The sequence below is a fragment of the Meleagris gallopavo genome, chromosome Z (genome assembly GCF_905368555.1).
Source record: "Meleagris gallopavo chromosome Z, MGAL_WU_HG_1.1, whole genome shotgun sequence".
Classification (NCBI taxonomy): Eukaryota; Metazoa; Chordata; class Aves; order Galliformes; family Phasianidae; genus Meleagris; species Meleagris gallopavo.
Window position 1 is genome coordinate 28,177,412 of NC_139435.1, and position 12,687 is coordinate 28,190,098.

The 12,687-nt window shown below is 36.6% G+C and overlaps 1 protein-coding gene across 1 annotated transcript in view; it reads left to right on the forward strand.

Moving 5' to 3' along the window:
- UHRF2 (ubiquitin like with PHD and ring finger domains 2) overlaps window positions 1–12,687 on the forward strand; it is an 80,698-nt gene that overhangs the window by 37,748 nt on the left and 30,263 nt on the right. The window lies entirely within an intron of this gene.

Consider the following 12,687-nt stretch of genomic DNA (forward strand, 5'->3'; position numbering starts at 1 on the left):
TACAGGTCAGAATGTTCCGTGTGTGTGGTACTTCAAAGCTGATTTAAATTCAATTTGCAGTATGTACCACAGTTCTTGAAAATTTTATGCTACTTATTCAGACTGCACTGTTTCAATTCCTTATTCTATTTTCAAACATTTTTTCCCATTTATATTTAATTTCTGGTTTTGAAGTCATGCTACTTGTTTTTCTGGCTTCACCGACATACAGAACTTAAATATATTATTACGGAACAGTGGACTAACAATGAAACAAGCCTTGCATACTCTCCTAAGTAATATCAAGAAATTTTGTGTCAAAAAATAATAATAAAAAAAGGTTTTTGGCAGTTGCACCTCTTTTTTTGACATTCACAAAGTATATTACTGTTATTTTCCTATCCTTATTATATGTCACAGTTGTTATCATATCTGGTTGATTCCCAGTAGAGTAGTTGCTGATATCAAGTGTTTCTTTAGACCTGCAATTTCATTCTGTATAGTTTGTCATTTTGTGATATGATTCTCTGCCCAAAATAATTTGTTGGTTTTTTTTTTTGTTTACTTAAATATCTTTGACTAATGTTGGTTATCTTGGAATACATTGTTTTGCTTATGTGTGGAATACTGACAGGATTTATTTAGAGCTATTTTTTCAGAATAGCTTTCATGAGGTATCAACAGGTATCCTGCTAATAAGATGCTTGCTAAGAAGAACTTGCTGGCAGGTTTCTTGCACAGACATAAAAATGGCATATTTCTTGTAAATGATAAAACTTTGAAAGAGTGAATAAATGTCTCACTCTTTCCTCTCCTACTTGTGACAACCAGTGCAACTGGTTGTCTTCTAAAGAAGAGACTTTTATGAATTAGCACAGTTGTTTATAGGAACTTCTCGGTGCTCTTGGTAAAGGGAAAAAATGTTTGAAGGACGGATCTTCTTAAATGAAAGGAGTAGACCTATCCTGTGAATCAAAATCTTCCAACACTAGTTGTGCAACTAACCAAAAATTTGACTTTTAATACCATGGTACCCATATTTGAATCCCATATTTGGATCTTTAGCTGAAAGCTTTTGATCCTCAAGTGCAGTGAATGCATCCACGCTAGCAGGCTGATAAACCTGGTGAGTAGTGTTTGAGGTAGTGAAGAGGGTTTATGACCCCATCTTAAAAGGGTATTGGTATGTACGTGGAAAACAGAGGGCACTGTTACAGAAATAAGAGTGATGTTGGTATTGCTAAAGAATGGTATTCATCTCAAGTGCATGTATGCAAATATTGTATATACATGAGCTGTTCAGTGGGTTAAAAGTGCTGAGAGGCTGTTAGTCGGGATTAAAGGTCAAAAAGGATGACAGTATTGTAGTAATTGACCTGATCAGGCTGAGAAGGTGTACAGAGCCTCATTTAACATTCTCTGAATGACAAGGTACCACTTCAGATGAGAGATGTAAAATTCCCGGACACCTGCTGGCAGGACAACCAGGTGGAATGTAAGCAGTCAAGAGAATTTCTGGGTAATGTCAGAGAACTACATCTTACAGATAGTGGGTAGGTCAACTGATGATATACAGCTGGATCTGCTGTTTATTATCAAGCTGTCTGGAGATGAGATGATTAATGGTAACCTTGGCTACACTGATCATTAAATGTATCAAGATCTTGGTGGAAGTGAGGGAGGAGTAACAGAGTACAGCCTCTCTACTTAAATAGAGAAAACATCAATTTCTTTCTGAAAACTGGTATAATTGGGGATTTTTAACATAAAAAGATATTAAATGAACAAAAGCTTATCTAGAGTTAACACTTGAATGGGATATCAGTGGCAGCACAAAGAACTTTTACCACTGCCTTAACAGTAGAAGACTGAGTAAGGAAGTCTGGATGTGTTTGTAAATAGGACATATAATTCAGTATGACAGTGATTTTACATATATATATTGTGTGTGTGTGTGTGTGTATGTATATAACAGTAGACACTGCCTTCATTGTGTCAGTCGTCACCAACAAGATATTTCTGACAGCTCTGCTTAGTAAAATCATTCAAGAAGATGACTACCAGCAATGTAGGAGGTCTAAATCAAGCATCACTTGCTAGAACATGACCCGTGCAAATCCTTGGAACCAGATGAGTTGCATTTGGCAATTCCTAAGGAACTGTCTGGTGCTTTAGTGACATTGCTCTCTAGTATCTTGGGAAAGTCTTGCTGGAAATCAGGTAGGGCCCTTTTCAGTGGGAAGAGGACAAACAACCACCTTCAAAGAATGCCTAAATGGAGTTAGAAGTCAATTAACCTCACTTCAGTCTAGGAAAAACTACAGGATAGTCTTGTTGGAAGCACCTGACATTTTAAGTAGCCAAGATGGACTTATTTTCCCCCACGTGCAAATCATGGCTTGTGAGCCTCACTGCCTTCGTGACTAAATGAGTAAGTTCCATATCTAGGTGGAAAGTAATAAATGTAATCTACTTCAGCATTAGCAAGTCGTTCAGCTGTGTTCCACAATATTTTGTCCAAATTAGGGTGATGCTATCAGGGTGGATGGACAACCAGATAGTTATTAAAAAGATCAGTCTCAGAGAACAGTGGTTAATGAGTTGTACACAACCTGCTAAGTGTTAAGTGAAGAACTGCAGATGTACTTACTGTACAATATTTTTAACAGTGGCTCAGCAAAGGCAAGACTATGCACTCTCAGTCACATCGAAGGAGATACTGAATTGTTGGAGTCTGCTGGATGCAGTTGATTGTACTGCAAGTCTGAGAAAGTTGAATAGGCTTGAGGAAGAGCCTTACAAAATTTCTACAAGGATAAATGCAGTGTCCTGCTGGACCTGCAAAGATAGAGCCTCTTGCTGCTGTGCAGGCTAAAACTGGACTGGCTGGGAAGCAACTTTGCTGAGAAGAACCTGTTGGACTTAGTAGATGGTTTGGGGAGCCCAGTAATACAGTTTGGTAGAGTAGAAATGATGGACTAAAATAATGAGTGAGGTAAACTGGTTAAAACATTAATTTAAAAACAAAGAAAAAAAACCACCCAAATAACACTCTTAAGGAAGTGTTAAAAGTTAGAATTTTTTTTGTTTAATTACCATAAAATAAAAGCATCTTCAGTAACTGTAATGTTGTCCTTTTTCTAATAAACATGTGGACTTGGAACCACTGAGTCTTTTGACTTAGGAGGTGATTTTTAGGAGCATTTTGCAATGTAATTGTCTTCTCACTGAGGAAGGTAACAGAAGAGAGTGGAAGAATAAATGTCAATGCAAAAAAAGTGACCACCATATCAGGAAAAACAGTATGAAAAATAATAGAAAAAGGGATTGTACTGGAATATATGCATATACTTAAGGTAGTAATTAAGGGCAATAAAGGCCTCTTGATATTGTATGAATTTCATGTGTTTTTGTTCATGCCAGTTGCTCTTGTCCTGACAAGGTACTTGTGTGAAGAGTCTGGTTCTAGATTCTATATGTACTCCTCTTAGAAATTTATTCACACGATTAAGAGACATCTATGAATAAGCTTTCTCTTCTGCAGGCTAAACTTTCTGTTGTATAAAATGCTCCAGTCCCTTTAGCATCTCTGTGACAGACTCTTTTCTGGAATCACTCCAGTAAGCCTATAACTTACTTACATTGAGAAGACTAGTGCTGGTTTGTTTTTTTGTTTGTTTGTTTTTAATAATAAAAAAAGCAATTGCTTTCTTCTCATTTCTCTATGTTGGCAGTTCTCTTCCTTAGGCAGCCCTGAAGACTACTGACTTTCTCGGCTCATTAAGTCCCATTGCTGGCTTATGATCATCTTGTCTACCAAAATTTCAGGGTCCTCCTCAGCTAAGCTGCTCTCCAGCCACTTGATGAAGAGTCAGCTGTACTGTGAGAAGAGGTACTCCTCGGATGCAAGCCCTGTGCATTTCCCTTTGTTGAACATAATGAAATTTCTCTGTGTTTCTTAGCTTACCCAGGTCATTCTGAAAGGCAGCATAGTTATTTGGTGTAGTAGTCATTCCTGGTTTTGTATCGTTCTGCAATTCTGGCTCTGTATCAGTGGCTGGGGTTGAATCAGTAGTGACAAGCTTCCAGCTGGCTGCTCACCTGTTATTCTCCAGGCATGTTGCTGCATTGTAGAAGACCACCATGCTAGGTAAACATGATTTCCCTTTTGAAAATGAATGCTGACAATTCTCAGTCACCTTCTTGTCCTTAAAACTGAAAATGATTTTCAGGGTTATTTGCTCTTCTAACTTCCTGGGGATGGAGGTGATATTCACCAGCCTGTCAGTAGATCTTCCTTCCTGAAGATAAGTGGCACTTAGTCTCTTCTGGTTCACAGGAACACATCCTGGTTGTCATGACCTTTCAAAGATGTCCAAAAGTGGTGCTGCACAGACAAAAAGCAGCTCTCTCAGAGCTTGTGTGTGCAACCTATTAGATTCCATAGGCTAAACTGTGTCCAGTTTAAGTGCTCCATAACCTGCACTGATATAAAGTAATCTTTGTTCTGGGCATTTCTTCTGATCCCAAGCACCTGGGATTCCTGAAGACTGTTCTTCCTAATAAACACTGAGGTAAAGAAGGCATTGAGTACATTTGCCTCTTTTTTTTTTTTTCCCCACCACCATGAATTTCACGTTTAGCACAGAGCACACTTTTTCTGTAGTGTTTGCCATTTTTATACTGGTAGAATCTTTCCTTGTTGTCCTTTGTGTTCCTTGTGAGATTCAGCATGTAGTAGATTTTCCCAGCTCTACCCCTAAGCAATTGGACAGTAACTCTCTACTTTCCTATGCTAGCTACCCTCTTCCACTTCTTATCTACTTTCTTTTTATGTGTGACTTTAGCTCCTTGATCATCATTGCAGGTCTCCTGATGCCTTTAATTTTCTGTATATAGTGATGAGCATTTATTGAGATTGGAGGATATAATCCTTGAATATCAAGAGCTGTATCTTGTAGGATTTTTCCAAGCACATATCTGAAGAGATCATAGCGTGCTCTCCAAAATCCAGTATTGCTGAATTTTGTTACTTTGCTTTAAGGATCTTCTGCCAAGTAATCACCGCTGTAGCCAAAGCTGGCCTTGAATTTCACATCTGTTGACCAGTTCTTCTGTTTATTATCAGGCCTAGACACATCTCTTCAATCACCTGCATCAAAGTTGTCAGTACACTCCAGATATTTCTTAGTTGTGTGTGTTCCACTGTGTTGTCCTGTCAGGGTGCTTTAAGTTCAGACCCTGTGGACATGGTACTTCTGTTTGCCTGAAGAAAGCTTCAGATGTTTACTTCTACTTCCAGCGGACATAGCAGACACTGTAACATTCCCATGTTGTTCTATCTGCTAATCATGACCCATGACTCAACTGCTTACTGATCTGTTACCACATAAAGTTCAGCTTCCCTCCCTTTCTAGCCTGCCCTTCCTGAGGAATGTGTATCTGTTCATCATCACAGTACTCCAGTCTTAGGAGTTATTCCACCATGCTTTGATCTTCCCAGTGAGATTGTAACCATGTGATAATTACAAGGCTTTTGTAATTTTCCCTGTTTGTTCCCCATGCTGTGTGCATTAGCATACAGTCATTTTCAAGGAAGCACCCAAGTGTGCTGATTCCCCAGGAACGGCAAAAGAGCTTTCTCCATAAGACTAGTCTGCTGGCATTTCCTTCTTTCAGTATCTAGCCTTGATAGTGATTGCACTTCAGCCTTGATTTGCTAATTGCTGTGTTCCTGCTGATCATACCAAGTTGTTTGCTTGCCTACCCCATTCACAGCTTCCTCACTTGTTTGTTGAAGGAATCTCTTTAAAAGTTTTATCCAGAAGTTATATGCTTGCCTAGAAATGAGTAATAATGCTATGATCACCAACTCCAAATACACACAGAAGAACTAGAAATGCTATACTTCCATTATGCAATAGCCATTAGGCGCTTAAATGGTGGATTTAATATTGTGTGTAATGGAATTTGCCATCATTGCACAATTACCTGATTTAATTTGTGTAAACAAAGTTGAGCAATGGGAAGAATGAGGATCATTTATAATGAAGGACCCTCTAAATGCCTAATTAATTATGACTTTCTGTCAGTCTGCATACTTTCTGATTTTCAGGAGTTCTTGGTGATAAGAAATTTGTCCTGTTTTGAGTGGAAAGATCCCTAGATGTCATTTTTTTTTCCTTAAACAAATGCTGTCATATACATTCAAAACATAGTAATCGTTAGTTATTGATTTTTGAAGGCTGGAAATGTGTTTTTGGCCTAGTCCACAAACAGTTCTCATTTGTCTTTAGATCAATATTTGTTTTTTTTTCTTACTGTTTTAAGGTGGGTAGCTTCAGTTCTCCACCATCTCTTTCACCATTTCTTCCCTCTTCCCTCCCTTCCTTCTTGCTTCTTTTTCTCTTTATCTCTCTTTGTTTCTCTTTTCACTAGTATTTTTGTTATTGTTCATGTGTTTTCAAGATTATTTCTTTGTTAATTACTTTCTGATAGGCCTATATCCTGATGGATGTTTTTAGTATTAATGGAGGTGCTTCTCGTCTTTCTGAACTGAGATTCTTAGTCTGTGTACAGAATTGGTCTTCTGATTGTATCTAAATTCCTTAGAAGTCTGTTTTGTGTCTACTATCAGGAATGAAGGAAAACAAAATCTTTGTAATGTCTTTTAATTTCTTCTAGTAACTGTCAACTTTAATTTTGACTCTGCCTCTTTCTAAGGTAAAAGAACTTGTTGATTGGTCCAGACACCCTGAAATGATGTTGTGAACTGTCTTTGTGTTGCCCTATGTCTTGTGATTCAGCCCGCAGTCAAATGGCGAACCGGGCTGAGCTTAGGTCGTGTCCTGTAATAAAGCACGACTGCTTTATCTTTGTCTTTCAAACATGAAGCCTTTGGGGTTCCATCCCTGCGTGTCTTCAACCAGCTCTGCTTTTTTATCCTGGTACTTTATAGATGTTCTGACAGCTGCATGTTTTCATGTGGCAATGAAATCTGTGGACTACCATTTATCTGGTAACAAGAGTGGAGTGTTGTAACCCATGTCAAGTTCTTTTCCCTTCCTTTTTCCGAGCCAGGGTCCTTTCTACAGCACCATGGGCAGGTGCTCAGTGCAGGTGCGCCTTGTGCAGGTCCTGGCGCATAGGGTGGGACCTATCCTTCCTCCTTCACTGCCTTTTCCTCTTTATTCTCAGTAGGTTTCATGGCTTAAAGCAGTCATGCTCCTAAGTTACTCTGGTAATTAGATTATTAGGACTTGCAAATGTGACTTGCTATCCTTTAAGGCTAGTGCTTTCATGCTTTCAGATACGAAGTTTATGTTTATTTTTCTAATATTCATCTACTTTACAGATCCCAAACTAATGAAAAAGGATAGTCCCTGAAAACTTCTCTTTCGTGTAACGACCTATAATATATTATTTTATAAATGCAAGAAGCATTATTCTTAGTTCTGATGTTAAAAAAGTAATTTCCTGGCTGGCTTATGTGTGTATTCACAATGTGAACATGAAAGTTTAGTAGTAGGGAGGGAGGTGGAGTAATGAGTGTTCTGTTTTGCTTTGCTTTGCTTTGCTTTACTTTACTTTATTTATTCCTATTAGGTCACAACATTTCTAACAGTAAGGTCTTCTACTAATCCTGAAAAATTGTATTTATGTATGTATGAGCCATAATAGTGGCTCATATAAATAAAGTCGAACAAAAAGCATAGCTGAGACTACTCCATTTTGTAGCTGTGCAGTTATATTTTCATAGTAAGCCAAATGAGGGTGGAATGCTTTGAAATAATATTGATAATACTGTCTTAGTGCAAAATAAAATAATTTCTTTGTAATTTTATTCACTTTTGCAGAATTTGGTAAAATCATCACTGCAATATACTAATAAGTCATCTTAAAGAAGCCTGTTTCAAATCAAATCTTTATTCATGTCTGGTGAGCACTGTAATTATGTGGGTATGTTTTAGCCTTTATTTAATTATGCAAACATTATGTGTTTGCGGTCTAACCAAAGTTATAGTTATGTTTTAATGTAAAGCAAGCAGTAGTAATTTTTATGTTCTAATCATAGAATTGAAAGGGTTAGAAGGGACCTCTAGGTATCATCAAGTCCAGCCCCCCTGCAAAGCATGCCCCCTACAACAGGCTGCACAAGTAGGCATCCAGGTGGGTCTTAAGTATCTCCAGAGAAGGAGAATCCACAACCTCCCTGGGCAGCCTGTTCCAGTGCTCCGATATTTGCAATGTTTAAATATATTAAAGTGAATGTTATAAGATGTTTTCGATTGTCAAGAGTATACTTCCATAGAGACTGTTTATTTTAATGGCACATACACGGTTCTTTAGCCTGATTTTAATGTACTCATAATGCTTTTAAAATAATGACTGTTAAACATTGTTTGTGTGCTCTGCTTAGGAACTCAGTTTCTTACTATTTTTATTCAAGTTTGTATTTTGACTTTTAGTGCATGTTGATTTTTTTTAACCTTTTTTTTTTTTCTAATTTCAATATGGTGAAGTTCTAAAGCCAGAAAATTCCAGAGAGAGATGTGGCAATTCTAAGTAAATCTCTCAAGCTATAAGGACTGATTGAGTATTCACAGTGTGGTAACTGTTTTCTAGCAGCATTTGCTTTCTTGAAACCTGATCTTTGAAATATCCAGGATAATGCCCACATAACGTGCTTCTAGTCAACTATGATATTATATGTCTAGACTGCTTTGCAACTTGAAAGTGTAAATAAAAACAATACTATATTTTCTCTAGTTCGAATACTAGATACACTTTAGTGGAATCTCAGTCAACACCTTAGTCTAGGTGTTTTCTGAAGAGATTTTTTGCCCTCTAAGATTTGTTCATTCTGTTAATGTCCTAGTTTTTTTTAATCGTGGATATATGGCATGGTGCTGCCAAACCACTAGGTAGCTTAAACACTTTTTGCACTGTTTTGCAAGTGCCTTTGTAGAGGTAGAAGTTAAATACGGTTCTGTATTTTGCTAATTACAGAAAAAAAGTATAATGAGCTTCAACACTTCGACTTTAACATAACATAGACATGACTTTCAGTAATGATGTTAGTGATTAACCTCTTTTCTTTGCATTTAATAGACTTTTTATTGTAGTACCTTTTGGTGTACTCACATCATTCAGCTAATTTATACGTCTCTTACTGACATTTTTGAAGAAAACAGTGTATTAATCTGTGTAGTTAAAAGTAATTTTCATATTTTAATTGATGTCTGTGGATTTTATTCCTAGTAATATTCTACGGAACTTAGGTTTGGCTTGTTCCCCACAGATGCAGATATCAATAGCATGAGCTTCCTTAGATTACTACCACAGCTTTATGGTGATCTTCCATCTTTTTTCTTTTCTAAAAACTGTATGCAGAGAATTACATACGATTAATTTTTTTTTTTTAAACACAACTTTTAAAATTTCTAGAGGAAATGCTGCAAGAAAGAAGGTAAACTAAAGTAAAACAGTTGTAAACAATAAGATAATGTAGAGACAGGGGAAATTAATGCTTTATGTCTTTTCTAGTATCTGTTTGCTTATAATAGTGACAGAATACTAAAGGCAAACAAATAGTAAAGATGAGCAAGATCTAAAAATAGGAAAAATATGCTCTGAAAATATGTTGATCTTTTTCTGAAGTGTACTAGAATTTAAGACGTGTCTCTGTATGAGAGTCATACTTGTAGCAGCTATGTTTTGATTTACATTGAGCCTGAGGGTAACATTTCTTAACAAAATTGTAACTTATTTAATGCATTATGCTTCAAGTTTTCAGTAGATACATCTGTACTGACTAATAACCAACGTATTATTCAACTTTACTTTTATACTTCTTTTACTTTACCACACAGATATGCTTAAATTTTAAGGTATGCTTATTTTTCATTCTGAGCATACAGATATTTGAACCCATGCTTATGGTTTGTTAAACATAACATTTCATGTTATTTAGAAGAAATAAGACATAATTGTGTGTTTTAGTTTTAAAATACATTCACTGCTTGCATGTTACATTAGAATTAGGAATTAGAGGATTCAAGCTGGATAGCTGGGCAAACAAACAAAGCAAGCAATAGTATAGATAAGGAATGTCCTGGCATAATTAGGTTAATAACATTGAAAAGAAGCAGGAGAGCAGCTGGTTTATTTTATTTTTATTTTTTGTTTTGTGCATATATGTATTGTTTTTTGTGGATTTTTTTTTTTTATTTTATTTTTGTAGTGGTGTGCTAGTTTGTTTGCTTTAAAGAATCTAGGACTAATAAAAAGTGTAGGGTAGTTAAGAAAACACTCCCCAGGGCACAAAAAATAAGCAGGGAAACTGTGGCTCTGAGAAGCTCCATCTGTGTTTGTTTGGTGCTATTTGTGTTTTCTGACCAAGATTATGTAAAATTTTTCCTCTTTATATCTAAATGCATAATTTTTTATGACCATGAACTTGTGGTTGTGTCCTAGATTATCCAAAGGGATTTTGTATGCTACTGGAGAAGAGTTTCCTTTCTCCCTTTCCGTGAAGTGTTGTACTGATCTCCAGATCCTTTTTAAAGGGGTAGTCATTCTCAGAAGTACTCTTTTATCTGCTACAGGGAGGATTTTCTAGATAAACAGTTCATTTTAAACCAAAGCTGGAGATTTTGTTCAAGCAGATCTGCAGATGTGGTGACAGCTGAAGGAATTTAAGTGCTATAATCATTCACAGAATGCGGCATGCTTTGCTATGCCTTCAGGTTCCAAAGAAGTTGGAGTCCAGCCTTCTAGTGTGAGTAGTTGGACCGTACAGTCTTGTCCAGATTGAAGTGCAGGAAATTAGCTTTCCTGTGTTCACTTCACTGTATAGAAATATAGATAAATCTTGGAGATATTTCCTACAGTGGATCAAACTGCTTTAAGCAATGCCACCTAATGTGCAAACGAAAATTATCTTAAATACCTTATTTTCTTAATCACAGGAACAAACTGTTTCTCTCAGACTGATGTCTTTGCGTTGATGTAGCATTTGTATGTTCTGTTGAAATATCCCTGAACTCTGAAATTTGCTAGCATTTGTTGTTTATGATATGATTTACAATGGGAATTGCTACCCTCCGAACACTGAAAGGAGTTGAAAGGGTTGAAATAAATGCAGATGCCGAAATGTTTGGTAAATGTAAAAGGCAATTATAGTGAATCAAGACACCATCAAAGTCCTCTTAAACTCTATTTCCTTGGAGATCTAAACCATTGCAGAGCTTAAGGCCACCACAAAGGGTTTTGTTGCTTGTGGATTTTTCTTAGGCTTAGTTTTCTTCTGCCTCAGTTAAGTCAGCATGTGGCAGAGTCCAAGAACTGGTGTCAGCACAAGGGAAGTGGTGGGAGCAGACAATGAGATGAGGGAGAGAGCAAAGCCTTTCTTTCTTCCCAGAGATGGCCTCTTTTCTGAGAACTGTGGTCTTACTGAAGGAGCAGAGGCACACCCTCAAGCAAAATATTTGGGCAAGTCAAGTCCTAAATTCAAGTTACCACAAACTATTAACAGACAAATAGAAACTTTTTAATACAGCATCTTAATTTACATTTCCATTGGCTGTTTCATTTGTCTACTTCAAACTTAGGAGGGTATGAAGGCTTTGAGTCTGCTTTGATAGTAAAAACCACTCTTATGCATCAGTAATAGACAGAAACAGTGGTAAGATTTAGATGGATGCATTTTTTTTTTGTGGGTAGATATGTACGTAAATTTCTTTCTCACATTGCTTTTAGCTGTAGTAAACATGCTCCCCCACACATTTAGAGCTGTGAATCTGGTCACATTCTAACTGCTTCCATACACCAGACTACCCATTTGGCAGTCTTGGAGATGTTCTGTTACTGTGGTTAACATCGTTTATAGTCGACCATAATAGTGTTTCCTTACCTGTCTGTAGTCTAATGTTGTTTTCCAGCTAAGAGCTTTTGCTATGAATACACCACCTAGCTGTCTTCAGAAGGATTTTTAAATTGTCTTTGTGACTATTTCCTACAAATACTCTACAAATAAGGCTTAGAAAATTTGTACGCCCTTCAGACGTATTCTCAGGGACTTGTGTAGTCTGATTATTTGAAGGAAACATAACTGGTTGTCTCTGCTTGGAGAATTATCACCAGTGTGGCAATATTTAATCATTATCTTTAATTATTTGTTTTTGTTATTTCTGCGTAATGACACAGTGCACTTTAGTTTTGGTTAGCAGAACCTATTTCAAATAATGAACTGTGAACAGTGCACTAGTTTGTTGTGTGGTTTTTTTGTTTGTTTGTTTTAATTCGTAACAAAGCCTTTTAAAAATCTATATAATCTTAACTCTTATCTAATTTGGAAATAGGCTGACTGTGTGCTGCTGCTTTTATATTATGTCTAACACATCTAATGTCTCTGTATGGCAGAGAGGAAAAGAATACATTCCGTTTGTAGTAGCATTCTCAATGGATATTTTAACTACAAACATAACAGTCATAGAAAAATGTTAAACTTTATGACCTTTGTAATTCAAGCCAGGACATTTGTGGTCTGTATTCCTTTATTTGCTTGTGTAATTTCAGATTTTGAAGAGATTTGCTGGAACAAAGAGTGTAGGTATAAGTTAGACTAATTTTTGAAGAGAAGTTCAGCAAACCCGAATCTCCTTCAGACCTTGTTTTAATAACTGGATATCACTCTCTGCAAGAAAT